The sequence below is a fragment of the Falco punctatus genome, assembly GCF_963210335.1.
Source record: "Falco punctatus genome assembly, chromosome: 5".
NCBI lineage: Eukaryota > Metazoa > Chordata > Aves > Falconiformes > Falconidae > Falco > Falco punctatus.
The window spans coordinates 88,916,226-88,928,750 of NC_137584.1; the positions used below are offsets into that span (position 1 = coordinate 88,916,226).

General features: G+C 47.2%; 1 long non-coding RNA gene across 1 annotated transcript in view; it reads left to right on the top strand.

The window, feature by feature from the left end:
- Positions 1–10,410, top strand: part of LOC308064211 — a 160,153-nt gene extending 149,743 nt beyond the window's left edge. Inside the window, exon 9 of the long non-coding RNA XR_013928309.1 lies at positions 7,498–10,410. This is a non-coding gene — a long non-coding RNA (uncharacterized lncRNA). The remainder of the gene's footprint in view (positions 1–7,497) is intronic.
- Positions 10,411–12,525: the final 2,115 nt, after the last annotated feature.

Consider the following 12,525-nt stretch of genomic DNA (forward strand, 5'->3'; position numbering starts at 1 on the left):
ATGCTGAAAATATTTCAAGAAGCTGCAAAAAACCGCTGTTGTTTTTCAGTGTCCAGAAACAAGAGAAGGAAGTGGGGGGGTTCTGTGCAAATGCTAATGAAGATCAGCCCGTGTGCATCCTTGGGGTTTTGTGGATTCACAGTGGGGTTTTATATGTGCGTGCGTGTCCATGTATATATGAATAGATGAGTGACTTTTGGGGGGAAGCATCTGCTGCTCCTGTCTCACCGCTCTGTTGATCTCCACCATGCAGCCCAACACGGCCAGACCAGCAAGACCAGCAGCCCCACCCCCCCTCCAGCACTGACACTTCGCTTCAATCCTGTCCTAAACCCCCACTTTATAAATGTGCCTTTTTCTGACACGGGTTCCTTGCTTCTATTTGGAGCAACATATGCTCAGATTGCCGTGAAAAGAGGATTTGGGGGATAGGGGTCATTGACTTTTATCACTTCGTCTGGTCAGAAGTTCGTGGTGGAGTGGGTGACCTGGCTGCACTTAGGTCCTTTTAATAGGTTGTCTCATCAGCCTAATTATTGACCAGATTTCCAGCAGAATTAATGTACTAAGAGGGTACACAGGCACCAGTGAGCAGCTCCCTAGAAAGGGGGAGGGCTGCAGAAAAATCCACAGAAATTTCCTCGTAGGTAGAGTCGTAGCTGGTCTACAGAGCCTTGTCTGTAGAGGTGAAGGTGGAACTGGGAGTTGAGTGCAGCTGCTCAGTTCAACAAGCAACGTGGGCTGGGAAGATTTTCCTTTCGCCAACTTCATTTTTCTTGCTTTTGTAGATTCTTTAGTATCTGCTACTGTGGCTGGGAGAAATACGGAGCCATCTCAGCCCCTCGCACCCTGGCAGTGATATGGCGTCCTTGCACGCGTAGGAGGGGGCGCGAGGGTGGAGAGGAGGGGATGATGAAGGGTTTATTACTGTAAACAACAACAGGGACGTAGCGAGGGTTTTCGAACAACCGTCCAAATTGCATTATCGACAGCATCTAGAGACCAGCCCACATCTTTATTGGCGTTGCTTTCGCTGCAGGAACGTGGCCAAGTTTGTCTCAGCATCTGAGCTGGTCTTCCTTGTCAAAGCCTTTTCGTTTTTTCTGGAGAGATAAGGCTCTCTGTATAGCACATTTTAAAGCAATAGCTGAAGAGAGCAGAGGCTTCACCACTTTGATATGCAAAAGACAACAAATTTTATGTATATATGGGGGGAGTTAGTCCTGCTCTCACTGAAGGCTTTTGGAAGATTCCCAGTGACTTTGCAGAGACTTTGAATTACAGCCAGCTTTTTTTTTTTTTTTTTTTTTTTTTTTTTTTTTTTTTTACCTTCCCCTCTCGCAAAATGTCAGGAATAAATATTTTAATTCAAAATGGCACTGCAGTGCCTTGCAGCGCCGCAGCCCGGGCCCCTTTCCCCACCAGCTGCCGGCACTTTCCCCAGCAGTGAGGCAGGCGGCCGGAGCACAGCCCGCGCCGGGAAGGTGCCAAAGCGCTGCAGAGCAAGGCCCTCAGCAGCTAGCAGACAAGCTGGTTTAGACATGGAAAACTCACAAAAAATACAGAGTTTAGTCGGCCGGGTGGAACTGGGGGAACCTGCGTGCTGTTTGCAATGTGCCTGCTAGAGAATAAGGCATAAAAAGTCATTTTAGGGACAATTTTAAAAACATTTCAGGTCTTCTGGGGATGCCAGCTCAATGCAATAAAGCCAGGCATCAGTGCTGGGTACCGACTACCCAAACCCGGTCTGGTTACGCTGCCCTTGCCCCAGGTAGAGTGTTGCTTTCTTGAAAGCAGGAGAGAAACCGGGCTTGTGAGTAGTGTCTGCAAGAAAAGCTTCTTAAAAGTAGTGTTGAATTTTAATGAAAGCAGCTCATAATGTGTAGGAGGGGGGATGCTGTTATGCCTAAGTGGACTTGCTTACAGGTCCAGCCTGGGAGCTGTTGGGAAGCCTTGTAGTCTGTATCGTGGGACTCGGCGTGCCGTGGAAAAGTGTTCTGGTAGTCAGTCGTCTTTATAAACCCAGCATGTGTCCATGCATATAGATAGATACACATACATACATACATATACATGTGTATGCGTGTATGTAAATCTGTGTGTATATATATGCCTGTATGTGTACATATGTACATATTTATAGGCACACTGCATATTGTTGAATATACATGTTATACCTCTGTATGCATGCATACATATGCATATATGCTTAGGCTTCTGACCATTTTTATGAGATAAACATAAAAAACATATAAAAGAAAAATCTATATAATGTAGGTACATAACAAAATATAATAAATATACATATTTAAGTACATTCTGAGGTTCTGCATATATACACATGTATATATGAAACTGCTTTATAGGTATTGTATCTTTGCAGGTAATATAGGATGAGCCAGATTAGATAACATTTGTAGTGGATAATTGCTACAAAGCAAATCAGAGCAACCATGCTATCCATACATACATGTATGGTGAATTCAAAGAGACTGCCTCAGTGATGTCGTGACCAGAGGATTTCTGCAAGTAATGCTTGGAAAAGCCCTTGGAGTAATGATCTTTGGCTTTAAAAAGTGGCCAGGCTGCCTCGGTGGGGTGAATGGGGTTGTCGGGAGCAGCCCCGGGGGTGCAGCCAGCACCCCACACCCATGGCATCGCTCACCCTCCAGCTCTCTGACAGCGAGGGGGCTTTCAGCATGTGAACATCAGCTTTAGGTACATCTGAAAGTTTAAAAATGAATCATTGAATCATCATTTGCTAATACTCCTATCTCCTAAATGCTTCTATCACATCATTTAAGCATTCAGATAGATCCTAAGAAACCTTCTTAGGTTCTAAGTCTTCTGAATCAGTCTCCTGCCAAAAAAACCCTGACGTGTGTTTTCTGGCTGTAGTTAGTGTTAAGTTGCTTCCCGGGGCTGCTAAGCCTTGATGACTGTCTTCCAGGTAAAGCAGAAAGAGATTCTCCTGCCAAAAGGGGTAGAATATGTTTGTCCTGATTTCTGCTGGTGATTGTTAGTGTGCTGCCTGGAGCGGCTGGTACCTTGCTCTGGAGAATTTGGTTCAAGAAAAGAAGCAGGACAATGGGGGTGGGAGGGGGGGGGGAAATAATAAGAAAAATGAAAAATGAGATGAATGAAAACCAGTACTTCTGAAAACTGAATGGGCATCTCTGGCTTCACTGTGTCACCTACCTAACACTGAGCTTGGTTTTCGCAGGGATAAATCCAGACCACCAAACAAGGCTGATACAAGCAAGTCGCAGCGACAGCGAGGGTGAGCCCTCCAAGGCACCAGCTTTTGCCAAAGCCCAGCTCAGGCAGGTGCTCCATGCTCTCTCTGCCCCAAAAAAAAACAAAAAGAAGAGGTCACTTATAATGTCTTTAAAAAAGAAAATGGAGAGGGGAAGCTTGTTAATTAGGGACCAAAGTTATCTGGGCGTCTCAGGGAACAGTGCGATGCTCCGTCCCTGGCTCCTCTGGTGCATGCCCACGGGTGCGGTGAGCTGCGGCATCTCCACTGCGATTCTTCCTTCACCAGGGCAGCTCTCCTGGGCTCCTGAGGTGCAGGAAACTTTCCTTTTCCCCTCGATTCCTGGTATTTGAGGGCTTAATTTGTCAAGCCCTTGCTTTGGGGCGGGAGGAGAGTGCAGCCCTGTGAGAGTGATGTGGGATGCCTGCCCCTGCGGACAGGACCAGGGATGGAGCAGCGGGCAGTGTCCCAATGCTTTTCAGATGCCCTCATTGAATGAGAGAGGGGGGGGGAAAAACCCAAAACGGGAGATGTCAGAAATGCCAACACTGAAGGAAAGAAAGAATGAAGGAAAAAGCACACACACATCTGCAGCTGATTTAACTGTATAAATAAATGGTAGGTTCCTTTGGCACTCCCAGCACAAATAACTGAAGTGTTGCATTTGGGTCCTAGGACACCAGTGAGCAAAAAATAAGAGATATGAGAGAGAGAAAGAGTGCGTGTGTATATACATATATATTCATGACATGCATATATTTGTCCCAAATCATGTGTTTATCTTTCCCTCCCCCCATGCAATTACAAATTTGTTAATGACCCTGTGACTGAAAGGAAAGCAGGGCAGGGAGGCTGGCCGGGGCCGTGCCTCAGACCGCGTGCGCGGGGAGCTGGGGGCTGCTGGGCTTGGAGTGGGGCCGGGGGTCTGGTTTTATTTAGGGCCACGCCTCGGCAGTTTTAAGACAACACAATGCAATTACCCCGACCACAAAATGTTCTGCGAGAGCCTGATGGTCCCCGATGCCACCAGGAAGGGGGGAGCTGCGCGTGGGCCAGCCCTGGCTGAAGCCCTCCCGGTGGGGCTGTCAGCAGCCATCCCCTTCCCCACAGCCCCTAGGTGCTAAGGTGAGCTTAACCCTGTGTATATCTGCCAGACCCGGGGATCCATCTCCCGTAACTACCTGTTTCTTGCCACTGGAGGTGTACAGCTGCGGATGGGCAAGATGGATACTGGCATCCGGAGCTTGAAAAATGTCCTTTCCTCCTCCTAAAAAAACCCTTGCCGACGCTGGGAACCTGCTGCCCGTATTCAGGCGAAGCTCCCTTGGCACTTTTTCGAAGGAGCAATGAAGACATCAAGCCTTATATGGATTCCATTATTACTTTGTTTTATTATGTTGTGTTTTATGAGGGACTCGAGGCCCCCAGGGAGCAGGAAGGCGCTACCATCTAAACCGGGGTGGGGAGCGGAGGAGGCACGTCGAGGCTGCCTGGTATCGGGGAATGATTTCATCCCGAGCCTTATTGTGGCAGGGAAACAATTCCTGTTTACCAACAGGCCTGCTATTGTGCTGCTGGTGCCAGAGGAAATCTGCGGCCGAGCAGGCTTGCACAATTGCCGGTGTGGTCCCCGCCAGAGCCCTTGGCTCGGCGAAGCTGGGACAGCAGGCAGGACTCAGCACGGCGCGCAGGGCTCAGCGAGGCAGCCCGAACCCGGCCACGCAGCCCCAGGCTGTTATTATTTTGTTGTTAGCATCGGGGAACTGGTCCAGGCTGAAATACCCCCTCCCCTAGTTGCTTCCCAACCCTGCTGCCTCATTTTGAGGGTCCCTGGGCATGGACGTGTGGCCAGCCCAGCCGTGGCGTGGGCACTTGTGGGGCACAAGCAAGAGGAGCGTGAGCCCTCGTGTACCACCCTTCTCGTAACATTTTTAGCTGGACGCCATGTAGGTAAGGTTAATACCAAACCAGAGAGGGATTTCTGGTTTAAGGTGGTAAGTGGTGGTAAAGGGTTTCAGTCTCCTCACCTCTTTTCACAGATTGTTTCATCCAGAATTTAGATCATCTGAATGCAAACCCCAGCACCTCGGGCTTCCTCTTCTTCCCTCTTCTTCTCATTTCACCCCATTCACTTTTAAAGTGGACATTCGATTCTAACCTGGGCACTCGGGGTGGAGCGCTTTGCGGGGATGTAAAGCAAGATGATGCTAATCCTGCCGGTGCTGATCCAGGCGAGGTGGCTCAGCAGTGCCTGATCTGCCATTTGCACACCCAGGCTCTGCTGCCAGCATCGCTGAACTGCACCCCCAAACCCTCCAAGCCAGGTACGCCGTGTGTCCGCACAAGAAGCCTGCAGCTGGAGCCTCTCCACACAAGGGCACAGGGCCCAGGTCATCAGAGAAGGTCGGAGAGTCAATAAACTCCTGGGTGGCTTCACAGACCCCTTGCAGCCTGGCTACACATTGGCTGTGGGGCCATGGCAGCTCCTGAGCACTCCAGCCTGGGTTTTAAGAGGGCTGTAGGCCTAACCTTTAATATTGCAGATGTGTCCATGCTCAGGTGCCTGGAGCTCATGCAGCTACACGTGAGCTAACTTTAACTGAAGTGCTTTGGGTGCTGCCAGCAATGCAGATCCTGCCTAGAGCAAACTGTGGCAGTGATCTAGGACTGACCTGCATCTCAAGAGGGTTGCATTGCCCACCCTGAGCTCCCACAGCTGTATCTACCCATGCTAGAAGTTAGTGCAGGTATGTCCCCGTTGTCCAGCAACATCCTCCAGCTCCTCCAGCACACAGAGCTGTTTGTTTTGCATCCGCCACCTTCCTCAGCCATCCCATCTCCGTCCCGTGGGGTGCAGCCCTTAGCGTTATCGTTACTGGTCCTGCCCCAGACATCAGCGCTGGAAGATGACAAATGACCTGCTCTTCCACGTCTCCTTTGGAAACTTGGAAACAGGGCTACAGACAAGTTCATCTGGGCTGTGGCAATACTAACCAACGCATCTCTCCCCAACCCCTGAGGGCTTCTCTGCGTGCAAAGAGAATGGGACAACGCTGAGAGGATGAAACAGGCAAGAAGGCTTTTTGTTTACTTGCCGGTATGGTGTGCGGTCACCAAGCAGGGACCGGGAGGAACCTCCAAGCCTTGTCACTGTCTCTCCCTAAGGGCATTGAGCAGGGCGACACATGCTCCTGCAGCGTCCTGCCAGAACTTCTGCAAATGCTATGCCATGTGTGCACATGTGCAAGCTTGTGCTTTGTTTTGGGGTTGGGTTTTTGTCGGGGTTTTTTTCTGTCATAGGCTGCTGGCAGCTCTGGTACTATTCCCTCAGCCTGTTACGAGTGTACACTGAGCCATTCCCAGCCAGTTGGAGCTTTTCCACAAGATGGTACTCAGCCCAGTCTGTAATTGAAACAGGGCACGGATGCTCCTGGGGAAGGCAGACATCAGCCAAAAACCCAGGCCGTGATAGTCAGAGATATTTAATAGACAAATAAGAAGTTGTTTCATAAATATCTTATAAAAACTGTAATTTACTTCCCAATATTTTAGCAGATTATCTTAATGCAAACAGCAGATGTATTTCAGAACAACGAGACAAATGTTTAGCAAAATTAAAGTTATTCATGTGCAGTCACACAGGGAATATTTGCATGATATTTTACTAATTGCTCCAAAATCTGACTTGTAGCAAATAAACAAACAGGGGGAAAAAATAAACCAGCAGGAAGATTAGCCCCAGGCCTCTCTTTTTAAGTTCTCCGAGTCTTTCTTCAACCATTCAACTTTTTTCTCTGGCAGCCTGGGGTTCTTCCCCAGTCCCCTCATTGCACTTCTCAGGCCCGTTACCCTTTCGCGGACTCTGGGATTTCCCCCGGTAAGCGGATTGCGTCTGAAGGGGGTTTGATCTTCTTCTCCCCTTGGAGCCCAAGTGCCCTTCCTCAGTCTGCGATTCTGCCTGCTCCCCTTCCCTGTTGCTTGGCTGTGGCCAATGAGGCCAGTTGCCAATTGTCACATTTTCTGGAGCATTTGGGGGGCATATTTTGCTCTTTTACCTAGCTTAGAGGTTGCCCCAGGTAGGATGTAGCCATACAGAAAAGCCCAGCAGAAATGGAGTGGATGGCTTTTGAGTGGCCAGGCACTCAGACGTGGGTTCCTTTAACCTTCTCTTACGAGTTTCAAGTTACAGCAGTGAGAATCGAGTTGTAGTTGCTGATTGTTATGACATTATTTTATGTCAGGTCTATTTATTTGCCCTCCCGGAAAAGAGAATGTATTCTGAGACGTCAAAATATTTTGTTCGCCTTCATTTGATTGCAAGAGGAGCCTTAGGTGAGGTAAGAAAAATGTATGTTTATCAAAATTTTGGTGCGCAGTAGGTGGTTACATGTTTGTATATATTTCATTCTCCTAAATTGAAGGAACACAGAGGGTGCAAAAAAAATCAAGCAGTGGGAAGTTAGCAAAGGTCAGAATTAAAATTGGTATGTCTTGTATGGAAATCCCATTGACTGCAGGAGCAAGTGAGCTGCCGCTCTGGGAAGAGAAGTCCCTGGCTTCCCACGACAGCTGCTTTTTGCCCAGGGTACTGGAGTATCTGGCAGCAGTGAGTGTCTCCTGTCATCCTTCTGTTGGTCGCTGTAGGTGGGTAGGAAATGCATTTTTTTTACCTGTCTTCTACAAGCAAAGGGGAAATTTTTAAGCATCTGAGCCTTTAAGATCCCAAATCCCATTATAAGTCACGTCCCTAGCACTGGAAATACTCCCCGTTCCATGGTGGGTTCTGGAGTAGAGCCTGGGAGGTTTGGAGGGAATGTGTGCAGCCGCTCTTTGGGCATTCATAGCTTAGGCAGGTCAGTGGGGGCCACCAGAACTCAGGTGCTTGCTCGCTGGCGGTGCAGGTGCTGCGTTCTTCCAGTGCACACCAGGGCAGAGGGTTTCAGCCTGCAAATTACATTGCTGGGCTTTGCTCAAGAGTCGCTGTCCCTAGGGGTGGGGGGAGCTATGCCTGCCATTCCCCGCAGTTTGCGCTGGGACAGCATCCCAGTTTGGTTGGGGCACCCATGGAGTCCTGGTTTTCAGCCTGACGGGGGACGCACACCCCCTCTTAGCTCACACAACGTGCATTTGCAGGGTCCTGCTCTTCAGGCTGGCCAGCGTTTGCCTTTTGACCGGCATTTTCCTGGTGGTTGTAAAGTGCAGGTGGATGGGGATGCTGAACTAAATGCACAGGTAGGTGCTGAGAAGTCCCTAAACAGTAAGATCAGCCATAAATCCCGAATGTTCCTCTGAACTTTTGCTACAGTACTTCTGTCAGGCCGGTTCTCCTCTAAGCTGGTATGTTGGGGCTTTTTCACTTGGAACAACCAAGGTAATGCAGCAGGCGACGGGTACTATTATCTGACTACGTAGGAAAAGCGGAGGGAAGAACAGGGCATCATTGTTACTCTTTTCTCTTTAAAAGAGGGGTTTCCATTCCTCAAGTTTACATTTTGAACTCACTGAAGTCTTTCCTTGGCCTCTCCCATCCGCAGGTCACCGCAGGAATATGTAAAAAGGAAATGTTTTATTTTAACAGCGTCGAACAAAGTACATGTAACACACCCTTGCCACTGCATAACATTCCTTAAGTTAAATTGCAGAACCAAGCATAACCTTTTTTTTTCCCCCCTTCGGTCTTTTATTTCATTGAAAAGAGCCCGAAGTATAATATTCTTTCAGGAAGCATAAATTGTATTGCTGGAAGTAATAGCGATCTCCTAAGCAAAATCCCGTAGGACTCACGCCACTCTGCTTTCTGAAAAGCTGCATTCAAGTACATCCAGCATTGCCTCTTTCCCGGCGGGAATCCTGACCCCTGTGCTTGTGGTCCTGCCTGGGGAACCGCGGACGATGCCAGAGCAACTGGGTATTTTTTTGATTTAGGGTTTGCCTGGTGTTTTGCCCTTTACGGGCAGTCCTGGGTCTCGGGAGAAGCTGTCAGACCCCTCCCCAACTGTCCTCATTTGGGTCCCTCTTCTTGCCTTTCCATTCGCATGTGTAACTCCCGCAAATGTAAATAAAAGTTATGTACACGCACAGAGAGGTAAATAGATGCGTTTATCTTGGCTCAAGACAAGCAGCATCTCCCCAAGGAGCTACTTAGGAGGTTATGGAGAAGCCCACAGCAAAGTGCGGTGGGCTGTACCTTCCTGCATGTGTGTTGCAGAAATTATTGGCGTGTTGCTGATGTTTATGGTGAACAAATAGTTTATTTCTGGGCTCAGAAAGATTCCAGTGTAAATACTCAACTGGCAGCTAGCTGGATGTTTGCCACGTGAAGTTAAAAGGCCCGTGACCAATGGTGTCAGATTAACATTTCCAAGTTGGACAATGTACAAATGGTGTTCTTGGACTGGAATAGAAATAGATGAAAGTGGTCTACTGCAGTGCAAATAACAAACTGGCAACCAGCTGGTCATTGGAAAGAGAACATGCTATGGGAATATGTTTTCTGCAGAAATACTTTATTTTGGAGATAAGCATTAACAATAGGAAGATGAGGCTCGTTTAACAAGAACCATATGGTCTCATCCTGCTTTTATTTCACTCAATGGCAAAGACCTGATTGCCTTTTGTGGGTGCGGGATGGGGATTACCGATAGTAAATAAGGAGTACAATGAGTTGCCTGATCCACTGTTGCCTTTCCAAAGGTGTAAACACATTATTTTTAACTGATGTGTTGATATTTCAGGAGACAATAACTGAAAGGAAACAGAATTAGAGGTGCTTGTTGAAAAACAACTGCTTCTGACAAAATAAGCCAAGACAAAGATCCATTCAAGACAAAGTTATCAAACTGTGTGAAACCAAAACAGAAACATTTCCAAGCTGATAAGCAGAGAAGTAGTGGATGGGTTCATTTAAAAAAAAAAAAAAAAAAAAAAAAAAAACCCAAAAAAACTTCAGATTTTTGTGAGGAGGAAACAATAGCCTGTAAAAAGTCTCTTACATGCAGATGGGGGAATAAGGCAGGGACTTTGCTGAGGTTTAAGTTGCTACACAATTTATTCTGTTAGCAATATAGTTAAAGATAACAGAATTTAGCATCATGGTTTCGGTATAGTCACAAAATTGATTTGTGCTACACTCACAAAAAAAAAAAAAAAAGAAAGCACAAGCCAAGGGAGTTGCAGCCTCAGTGGAAAATCCAGTTTTGGGAACTTTTCAAGGATGTAAAACATCGTCTTGAATTGTTTACTTTTATGGGTAGGAAGTAAAAAAGTGAAGTAAGGGTGGAATTGGCATCCTTACCACAGTTGGAAGGTCGCAGTAAAACCAGTACAACTCAGCACTTCAAACTCATTTTTAAAAATTATTTTGGTTGTCTTTCTTTTTTTTACAAGTGGCTAAGGTTTGTTATTTTGGTCACAAAAAGGCAGCAAGATGGAAACTCTGTTCCTTATCAAGGAAAATCAAGGTCTGAACATGAAAAAATATGCCGTATGCCGAGGCTCGCGGCTGCCTTTGGGTGTAAGTACTGGGTCCCATTGATTTCCCATGGCTGAAGACAGTTTACAACAGCCAAGGTTATCAGAATTACATTACGTTACATATGTAGGTACATCCTATTACTGACTGCTGGGTTTTCTCCAGAGTTTATTTTTCCTCTCTTTTTGCTTTAAAATGTAACAAATAGGGGAAGCGGTGCAGGTTGGGGTGCATGGAGACTCAGGCGGTCAGGTTGCGTGTCTTGGTTCTTCGCTGCTGCCAACTCAGAACAGCCCTTCCCCGGGACTCGCTTCTCCCTTGCCTCTGCACAGATGGCAAAACAGACTTAAACCACTTTTGTGGGTTTTTGGGGGCCTCCAGTGCCCACCTCAACCTCTCCATCTGAGAAATGCTGAGCGCCCAACCCAGACGTCTGTAATTTGGGGAACTGAGAGCGACCCCACGCTAGCTGGTTGTGCTTGTGATGGAAATACATGCCAAGTGTGGTCCTCGTCCAGAGCTCCTGGAAATGCCTGGAGGTTTCTGCCACATGACTCAGGTCAGGTTGTACACAGGTGAGCCCTGCTGGAACAGCACTTTGGATGCCAACACTTTCAGGAATCCGTTTTTCCAGGTTTCCAGCAATTCTCTAATAAAAAGGAATGAGAGGGGACTTAGGCTTGGCATCCGTTTATAGGAGCAGGATTAATTTGGCAATATTACCAATAAATAAACAGCCATGCTCCCCTAAAGAGCGGGACTGTGCTGCCCCACCGTCCAGCTCCCCCAAAGCTGGGGAGAACCCTCTGGTTTCATCCTGCTTACTCCCTCACTTTGCTTCTCCCCAAGCAGCGGGGATAGCTGAAGGAGCCTGTCATCATTTTATTGCTGTTTCTAATAAACACATATGGTGATGCATATACCAAGAACAACAGCGAGTCGCTATTGTTCAGTGCACGGCCATATGTGGGCTGTCCAGCGGCTCGGCAGCTGCGTCGTGAGTGCTCAGGAATGTCGATAGCCCAGAGAGAAAGGAATGATTTTTAAGGGCTCTGAGCCTCACAAATAGTGCGTCTGCTTTACATACCACTGTTGCTAAAACAACTTCTGACCGTGGTGTGCCAAAAGCATAGATCAGGCGTTAGTCACCGCAGAAGTTTATAAGGTGATTAAATTGTTAGCAATTGCAATGCAGAAGCTGAGAAATTAGCTGAAACATGTTGAAGGGAGCTTTGCAAAACGAAAAAAAAAAATATATATATATATATATAAAAACGTTTTGTATGTGTGTACATACAGATGCATCTGTATGTGTGTATTTATACAGCTAGTACTTCTCTTTTTTTTTTTAACACCAGAAACTCAGGCACTTGTACATCTAGTACTTCACATCATAAAAACTTTGACCCCAGCACTAATCCGTATTTATTTTATCCCATTGTACAAGGGTGAAAGGCATGCGATTTACCAATAGTTTGTTCCCCATTAGCTACATTTCCCTCTGGTCTCATACGGCTCAGCTTGGGTTGGATGATGCACGCTTGAGCGATGCAGAGGCAGCCCAAACGCAGTGGTTGGGTTGCCTTGCGTACATATGTGTTCCTAGCACTCGTCTTTTCCTGATGCCGTATTTACACAGCAACCTGACTGAAAATGAACAGCCCATCTGCACATATTCCTTTTTCCATCAGCGTGTTTGGGGGGGAGAGAGAGAGACTGTGCTTGAGGGAAAAGAGAAATTAAACTTAAAAGCAGGCAATGTTTTTTCAATTTTGGACAAACACAAGCAGGCAACTGT